We start from the raw sequence: 9,500 nt of genomic DNA, 5'->3' as shown, positions 1-9,500 counted from the left end.
AACTGAATTAAGAAGGAAATTCAGTTTTATTTAGTTAAAAAAAATCACTTTTAGATCTACTTAGTAAAAAGAAAATTCAGTTTTACTTTAAAAGTTTAAAATTGTCTGGACTAAATAGTAATGGGATTAGTGATCAAGTGTTTTTTGCCTGATCAATTTTTAAAATTTCATTTTAATGAGTTGTTGATTTTAAATACCCTTCCAACAGATCTGTATTTTATAATATTAAAGATAAATTTTAAAAACTATTGATTAAATACTTATTGATTTTTATTTTAAAGAAAATGTCAATTTCGTTTAATGAATATTAGATGAATGTGTATTTTATTTATTTTAAAATTTAAATAATAATACACTGATAATTTGTTGATAAAATACTTATTGATGTTTATCTCAAAGTAAGTTGTAACATGTTTATTGACTAAATATCTGATAGATCTATATTTTAAGATAAATACAAGTTTTATAGAAATGTATTTCAAAATAAATACAAAATATATATACTGTATTTCAAAATAAATACAAATTTTATAGATCTGTATTTAGGTGTGGTAAGGACCTAACCTTTACATTTTAATAACTTACAGATATGTTTGACAGACATAATAGCCAGAGATATGCCATTGTTATAGAATACCAAATTTACACCGGAAATGGGATATTTCTATTGTTTATGTTACCGTAAATATTTGCAGTGTCATGACACAAAATGGAAAATAATACACTACAGAGATTGCAATTAGCACACTCAAGCAGAATCAATATAATTCTGGTAATCCAAGAGCCATTGTACAGTTGTACCATTAGCTGTATGATGCTCATACTGTGCCCTCAATGTTATTCACACTTTGCACATTTTCTAAGTGTTAATATATGGATACATGTATCTAGTCATATTGAAATTTATTTACTGTATTGATATCCTCATGTTTACTGTCAAGATGCACTTACTGTAGCGAGAGTCATTCATTTAACATAGAATTTTTTTTTTTTTTTTTTTTTGTGCGAGATTTTATTTTAGTGTCTCATTTTAGCAAAGATCTGAATCAGTGGAAATCTTTATTTCAGCAGGGATTTTAATTTGATAGGAGTCTTTATTTTAAGAGAGATTCTCCTACCTCCACCCACATGTAACCCCGCCCACATGTAACCCCCACCCTCTGACCCTGCCCACATGTAACCCCCACCCTCTGACCTTACCCACATGTAGCCACCACCCCCACCCCCATAAATTATCAGCCAGACAGTCCTTATTTGTGTATTACATTGAACTTATAATACATTGACTGTGTGGTTGGGTAATTGTGTGAAATCCCTGTGTTTTGAAATAATGGCTGGAATCTAGGAACGAATTACATGTATACCCTATTTTCATTTTATTCATTTTTTTTCATTTTTTTTTTTTTGTGAATGATACATTCTGTGCAATATTAACTGGTAGTGATCATTGCCGTGTAATGATGCTGTGATTTGTAAATTAAGTATTGCGACCATACTGTGTCGTACATGTTAACATGGACAGGTCCGTTCCTGATATATCGTCAGGTGTCTAACTGTCAATATTGAATGTTTTATTTGTTAAACAAGAGTTTATTGAATGTTAAATTAGAAAATAAGATCAGGAATTTAAGGAACATTGATCAAACTGGGCCTTGTGTGATGATTTTACATTTGATTTTAAGCATATTTAAACATATTTGAGTTACCAAATTTTTTTTTTTTTTGGGGGGGGGGGGGGGGGGGGGTAATATTCCAATACAGGAACCTATAGAGCTGCACTCCAAAATGAACAATTGTATAGAATGAAGTTCATTGTTATTTAGATTACATTAAAAAATACTTAAAAGGGTTTTCCACAAATTATCACAACTTATGAAGCCATCAAATTAGAAAATTAGAAGGAAGCAGTTTTTAGATCTAATTATGATATATGTAGAGATTTGTTGAAGACAGACGGAATATTCTTTTGAGATAAATACTTTTGATGAGACTTGGGACATATTAAATCACCAGGGGACTTGGCAATCTTTATATAAATATAATGTGAAATGTATTTTAAATACAACTTAATTAAAATGATATATGATGATTTTACTTTACATACAATGTAATGTATATTGTATTACATGTATACATAGATTGCTACATGATGTTTGATTTTTAAAAAGGTTCATTTAAGCATTGAACTGCTATCAGTTGGAAGTTATGGGCTGATTAATGCCAACTGGACAAAGAAAAATTTAATGAAGCGTGCTAGCGCTTCATGTTGAATTTGTCTTTGTCCAGTTGGCATTCATCAGCCCATAACTTCCAACTTAAAGCAGTTAAATGTTTATATTTACATTTGACAACGATTTTTAAAGACTATATCCAGGAATTTTGCTCCTATGATGAATAAGCAAATTATCATCATCAAAAACGAAACAGCCTTTTTAACAGCCATCTTTCGTTATCGCCGACATGACAAATATGATGTCACAATAATAATGACATCATTTTGAAGTTATGGACTTGTAACCAAGTAAGCTTGGTAAAGTTATATATTGGGGCTTCAGTGTAAATGTGAATTTAGTATTATGTATGCTATATATATTCAGGATATAGAGCTTAGTACACAATAACAAGCATCACATCTATACAATAACACAACAGGTACTGTTATACATGTATGTCATATAATGACTAAACCTTATTTTTCTCAGAGAATGATCTATGCATGTTATGTTTTCATATAATCATCAATGCTTATGTCACTTGTGATAAGATGTAGGTAGAATGATGATGTCACCTTATCATCATATTATAGTGAAATTATGCCAAAATGTTCCGAATCCTAGAACTGCTACTGTACTGTAATTTTGCTCCAGTTGCAGATTTCTGAATTATGATGATGTCTTTTTCATTTATTCATCAAAATATAAATTGGAAGAATCAATTATTTTTGTATAGAAATAGTTGTTGAGTTCTGAAGAAAGAGATCTGATGAAATCATGATACAGTTAAGTATGGAAGTAAGACTCTATTACACAATTCTTACTATTTAAATAGGAATATTTACCATAATTTTTTTTTTATAAATCTTAATTAAATGTGAATTTCTATAATTATCCAATATTATTATTGAATATATTAAGTAAATATCGGTATATGCATGCTTGTGTTTAATTGGCAGATTAGATTTTATTGAGAAACGAGATAAATCTTTAATGTTTTAATGATGCAGACATTAATGGCCCATTGTGAGTTGTAGATAGTTTACTGATTGATCTGACATTCCATATTAAATGTTAATCGTTTACCTTATAGACTGTGTTGAAATATGGCTGTTTTAAACTGAATACAAGACTCCTGTTATAAATGTTGTGTTAAGTTGTGTTTTATTACTCGACCAGACTAAGAGTAACCTCCCCTTGCCCAGGATGTGTGAATAATTACTGTTTGGAGTGTAGTTTCACTTAAAGAGGCAATAATAACCTTCCACATTAAATCCTGCTGGGGTCTGATGGACAAGATTGTTTGTATACAAATATATGGCCATATATAACTCCATATATTTAATACATTGTCAGTGTATGCCTGTAGTCATGTGTCTTAGTGTGTCATGTGACTGTGATATGTCATAGTGTGTCATGTGACTGTGGTGTGTCATAGTGTGTCATGTGGCTGTGATGTGTCGGTGTGTCGTGGCTGTGATGTGTTATAGTGTGTCATGTGACTGTGATGTGTCATGTGGCTGTGATGTGTCACAGTGTCATGTGGCAGTAATGTGTCATAGTGTGTCATGTGGCTGTGATGTGACGTGTGTCTGATGTGTCATAGTGTGTCATGTGGCTGTGATATGTCAGTGTGTCATGTGGCTGTGATGTGTCAGTGTCGTGTGGCTGTGATGTGTCGGTGTGTCGTGGCTGTGATGTGTCATAGTGTGGCTGTGATGTGTCAGTGTCATATGGCTGTGATGCGTCATAGTGTGTCATATGGCTGTGATGTGTCATAGTGTGACATGTGGCTGTGATGTGTCATAGTGTGTCGTGTGGCTGTGATGTGTCGTAGCTGTGATGTGTCGGTGTCGTGTGGCTGTGATGTGTCATAGTGTGTCGTGTGGCTGTGATGTGTCATAGTGTGCCATGTGGTTGTGATGTGTCATAGTGTGTCATGTGGCAGTAATGTGTCATAGTGTGTCATGTGGCTGTGATGTGTCATAGTGTGTCATGTGGCTGTGATGTGTCATAGTGTGTCATATGGCTGTGATGTGTCATAGTTTGTCATGTGACTGATGTGTCATAGTATGTCGTGGCTGTGATGTATCAGTCTGTCATATGGCTGTGATTTCTCATAGTGTGTCGTGTGGCTGTCATATGTCATAGTGTGTCATGTGGTTGTGATGTGTCATGTGGCAGTAATGTGTCATTGTGTGTCATGTGGCTGTCATGTGTCAATGTGTCGTGGCTGTGATGTGTCATAGTGTGTCATGTGGCTGTGGTGTGTCATAGTTTGTCATGTGGCTGTGATGTGTCATAGTGTGTCGTGGCTGTGATGTTTCATAGTGTGTCATGTGGCAGTAATGTGTCATAGTGTGTCATGTGGCTGTGATGTGTCATAGTGTGTCATGTGGCTGTGATGTGTCATAGTGTGTCGTGGCTGTGATGTGTCATAGTTTGTCATATGGCTGTGATGCGTCATAGTGTGTCATGGCTGTGATGTGTCATAGTGTGTCATGTGGCTGTGATGTGTCATAGTGTGTCGTGTGGCTGTGATGTGTCATAGTGTGTCATGTGGCAGTAATGTGTCATAGTGTGTCATGTGGCTGTGATGTGTCATAGTGTGTCATGTGGCAGTAATGTGTCATAGTGTGTCATGTGGCTGTGATGTGTCATAGTGTGTCATGTGGCTGTGATGTGTCATAGTGTGTCGTGGCTGTGATGTGTCATAGTTTGTCATATGGCTGTGATGCGTCATAGTGTGTCATATGGCTGTGATGTGTCATAGTGTGTCATGTGGCTGTGATGTGTCAGTGTGTCGTGTGGCTGTGATGTGTCATAGTGTGTCATGTGGCAGTAATGTGTCATAGTGTGTCATGTGGCTGTGATGTGTCATAGTGTGTCATGTGGCTGTGATGTGTCAGTGTGTCATGTGGCTGTGATGTGTCATAGTGTGTCATGTGGCTGTGATGTGTCATATGGCTGTGATGTGTCATAGTGTGTCGTGGCTGTGATGTGTCATAGTTTGTCATGTGACTGTGATGTGTCATAGTGTGTCGTGGCTGTGATGTGTCAGTCTGTCATATGGCTGTAATTTGTCATAGTGTGTTGTGTGGTTGTGATGTGTCAAGTGGCAGTAATGTGTCATAGTGTGTCATGTGGATGTCATGTGTCAGTGTGTCGTGGCTATGATGTGTCATAGTGTGTCATGTGGCTATGATGTGTCATAGTTTGTCATGTGGCTGTGATGTGTCATAGTGTGTCTTGTGGCTGTGATGTGTCATAGTGTGTCATGTGGCAGTAATGTGTCATAGTGTGTCATGTGGCTGTGATGTGTCATAGTGTGTCATGTGGCTGTGATGTGTCAGTGTGTCATGTGACTGTGGTGTGTCATAGTGTGTCATGTGGCTGTGATGTGTCGTGGCTGTGATGTGTTATAGTGTGTCATGTGACTGGTGTGTCATGTGGCTGTGATGTGTCACAGTGTCATGTGGCAGTAATGTGTCATAGTGTGTCATGTGGCTGTGATGTGTCGTGTGTCTGTGATGTGTCATAGTGTGTCATGTGGCTGTGATGTGTCATAGTGTGTCATGTGGCTGTGATGTGTCATAGTGTGTCGTGGCTGTGATGTGTCATAGTTTGTCATATGGCTGTGATGCGTCATAGTGTGTCATATGGCTGTGATGTGTCATAGTGTGTCATGTGGCTGTGATGTGTCATAGTGTGTCGTGTGGCTGTGATGTGTCATAGTGTGTCATGTGGCAGTAATGGGTCATAGTGTGTCGTGTGGCTGTGATGTGTCATAGTGTGTCATGTGGCTGTGATGTGTCAGAGTGTGTCATGTGGCTGTGATGTGTCATAGTGTGTCATGTGGCTGTAATGTGTCAGAGTGTGTCATGTGGCTGTGATGTGTCATAGTGTGTCGTGGCTGTGATGTGTCATAGTTTGTCATGTGACTGTGATGTGTCATAGTGTGTCGTGGCTGTGATGTGTCAGTCTGTCATATGGCTGTAATTTGTCATAGTGTGTTGTGTGGTTGTGATGGTCAAGTGGCAGTAATGTGTCATAGTGTGTCATGTGGATGTCATGTGTCAGTGTGTCGTGGCTATGATGTGTCATAGTGTGTCATGTGGCTATGATGTGTCATAGTTTGTCATGTGGTTGTGATGTGTCAAGTGGCAGTAATGTGTCATAGTGTGTCATGTGGATGTCATGTGTCAGTGTGTCGTGGTTATGATGTGTCATAGTGTGTCATGTGGCTGTGATGTGTCAGTGTGTCTTGTGGCTGTGATGTGTCATAGTGTGTCATGTGGCAGTAATGTGTCATAGTGTGTCATGTGGCTGTGATGTGTCATAGTGTGTCATGTGGCTGTGATGTGTCAGAGTGTGTCATGTGGCTGTGATGTGTCAGTGTGTCATGTGACTGGTGTGTCATAGTGTGTCATGTGGCTGTGATGTGTCGTGGCTGTGATGTGTTATAGTGTGTCATGTGACTGTGATGTGTCATGTGGCTGTGATGTGTCACAGTGTCATGTGGCAGTAATGTATCATAGTGTGACATGTTGCTGTGATGTGTCGTGTGTCTGTGAAGTGTCATAGTGTGTCATGTGGCTGTGATATGTCAGTGTGTCATGTGGCTGTGATGTGTCAGTGTCGTGTGGCTGTGATGTGTCGGTGTGTCGTGACTGTGATGTGTCATAGTGTGGCTGTGATGTGTCAGTGTCATATGGCTGTGATGCGTCATAGTGTTTCATATGGCTGTGATGTGTCATAGTGTGACATGTGGCTGTGATGTGTCATAGTGTGCCATGTGGTTGTGATGTGTCATAGTGTGTCATGTGGCAGTAATGTGTCATAGTGTGACATGTGGCTGTGATGTGTCATAGTGTGTCATGTGGCTGTGATGTGTCATAGTGTGTCATGTGGCTGTGATGTGTCATAGTTTGTCATGTGACTGTGATGTGTCATAGTATGTCGTGGCTGTGATGTATCAGTCTGTCATATGGCTGTGATTTCTCATAATGTGTCGTGTGGCTGTCATGTGTCATAGTGTGTCATGTGGTTGTGATGTGTCATGTGGCAGTGATGTGTCATAGTGTGTCATGTGGCTGTCATGTGTCAATGTGTCGTGGCTGTGATGTGTCATAGTGTGTCATGTGGCTGTGGTGTGTCATAGTTTGTCATGTGACTGTTGTGTCATGTGGCTGTGATGTGTCATAGTGTGTCGTGGCTGTGATGTGTCATAGTGTGTCATGTGGCAGTAATGTGTCATAGTGTGTCATGTGGCTGTGATGTGTCATAGTGTGTCATGTGGCTGTGATGTGTCATAGTGTGTCGTGGCTGTGATGTGTCATAGTTTGTCATATGGCTGTGATGCGTCATAGTGTGTCATATGGCTGTGATGTGTCATAGTGTGTCATGTGGCTGTGATGTGTCATAGTGTGTCGTGTGGCTGTGATGTGTCATAGTGTGTCATGTGACAGTAATGTGTCATAGTATGTCATGTGGCTGTGATGTGTCATAGTGTGTCATGTGGCTGTGATGTGTCAGAGTGTGTCATGTGGCTGTGATGTGTCATAGTGTGTCGTGGCTGTGATGTGTCAGTCTGTCATATGGCTGTAATTTGTCATAGTGTGTTGTGTGGTTGTGATGTGTCAAGTGGCAGTAATGTGTCATAGTGTGTCATGTGGATGTCATGTGTCAGTGTGTCGTGGCTATGGTGTGTCATGTGGCTATGACGTGTCATAGTGTGTCATGTGGTTGTGATGTGTCAAGTGACAGTAATGTGTCATAGTGTGTCATGTGGATGTCATGTGTCAGTGTGTCGTGGCTATGATGTGTCATAGTGAGTCATGTGGCTGTGATGTGTCATAGTTGTGTCATGTGGCTGTGATTTGTCATAGTGTGTCATGTGGCTGTGATGTGTCAGAGTGTGTCATGTGGCTGTGATGTGTCATAGTGTGTCGTGGCTGTGATGTGTCATAGTTTGTCATGTGGCAGTAATGTGTCATAGTGTGTCATGTGACTGTGATGTGTCATAGTGTGTCATGTGGCTGTGATGTGTCATAGTGTGTCATATGGCTGTAATTTGTCATAGTGTGTCGTGTGGCTTTCATGTGTCATAGTGTGTCATGTGGTTGTGATGTGTCATGTGGCAGTATTGTGTCATATTGTGTCATGTTGCTGTCATGTGTCAGTGTGTCGTGGCTGTGATGTGTCATAGTGTGTCATGTGGCTGTGGTGTGTCATAGTTTGTCATGTGACTTAATTTGTCATAGTGTGTCATGTGGCTGTGTTGCTGTGATGTGTCATAGTGTGCCATGTGGCTGTGATGTGTCGTAGTTTGTCATGTGACTGTGATGTGTCGGTGTGTCGCGGCTGTGATGTGTCAGTGTTTTATGTGGCTATGATGTTACGGTGTGTCATGTGACCTGTGATGTGTCATGTGGCTGTGGTGTGTCACAGTGTCATGTGGCAGTAATGTGTCATAGTGTGTCATGTGGCTGTGATGTGTCATGTTTAATGTGGCTGTCGTGTCATAGTGTGTCATGTGGCTGTGATGTGACATAGTGTGTCGTGACTGTGATGTGACATAGTGTGTCATGTGGCTGTGATGTGACAAAGTGTGTCATGTGGCTGTGATGTGACATAGTGTGTCATGTGACTGATGTGTCATAGTGTGTCATATGGCTGTGATGTGTCATAGTGTGTCATGTGGCTGTGATATGTCATAGTGTGTCATGTGGCTGTGTGTTGTGTGGCTGTGATGTGTCATAGTGTGCCATGTGGCTGTTATGTGTCGTAGTTTGTCATACGACTGTGATGTGTCGGTGTGTCGCGGCTGTGATGTGTCAGTGTTTTATGTGGCTATGATGTGTCGGTGTGTCATGTGACCTGTGATGTGTCATGTGGCTGTGATGTGTCACAGTGTCATGTGGCAGTAATGTGTCATAGTGTGTCATGTGGCTGTGATGTGTCATAGTGTGCCATGTGGCTGTGATGTGTCAAAATGTGTCATGTGACTGTGATGTGTCATAGTGTGTCGTGGCTGTGATGTGTCATAGTGTGTCATGTGGCTGTGATGTGACATAGTGTGTCGTGGCTGTGATGTGACATAGTGTGTCATGTGGCTGTGATGTGACAAAGTGTGTCGTGGCTGTGATGTGACAGTGTGTCATGTGGCTGTGATGTGTCATAATGTGTCGTGGCTGTGATTTGACATAGTGTGTCGTGGCTGTGATGTGACATAGTGTGTCATGTGACTGATGTGTCATAGTGTGTCATATGGCTGTGATGTGTCAT

Source organism: Pecten maximus, chromosome 16 (assembly GCF_902652985.1).
Source record: "Pecten maximus chromosome 16, xPecMax1.1, whole genome shotgun sequence".
Taxonomy (NCBI): domain Eukaryota; kingdom Metazoa; phylum Mollusca; class Bivalvia; order Pectinida; family Pectinidae; genus Pecten; species Pecten maximus.
This window is presented reverse-complemented; position numbering follows the sequence as displayed.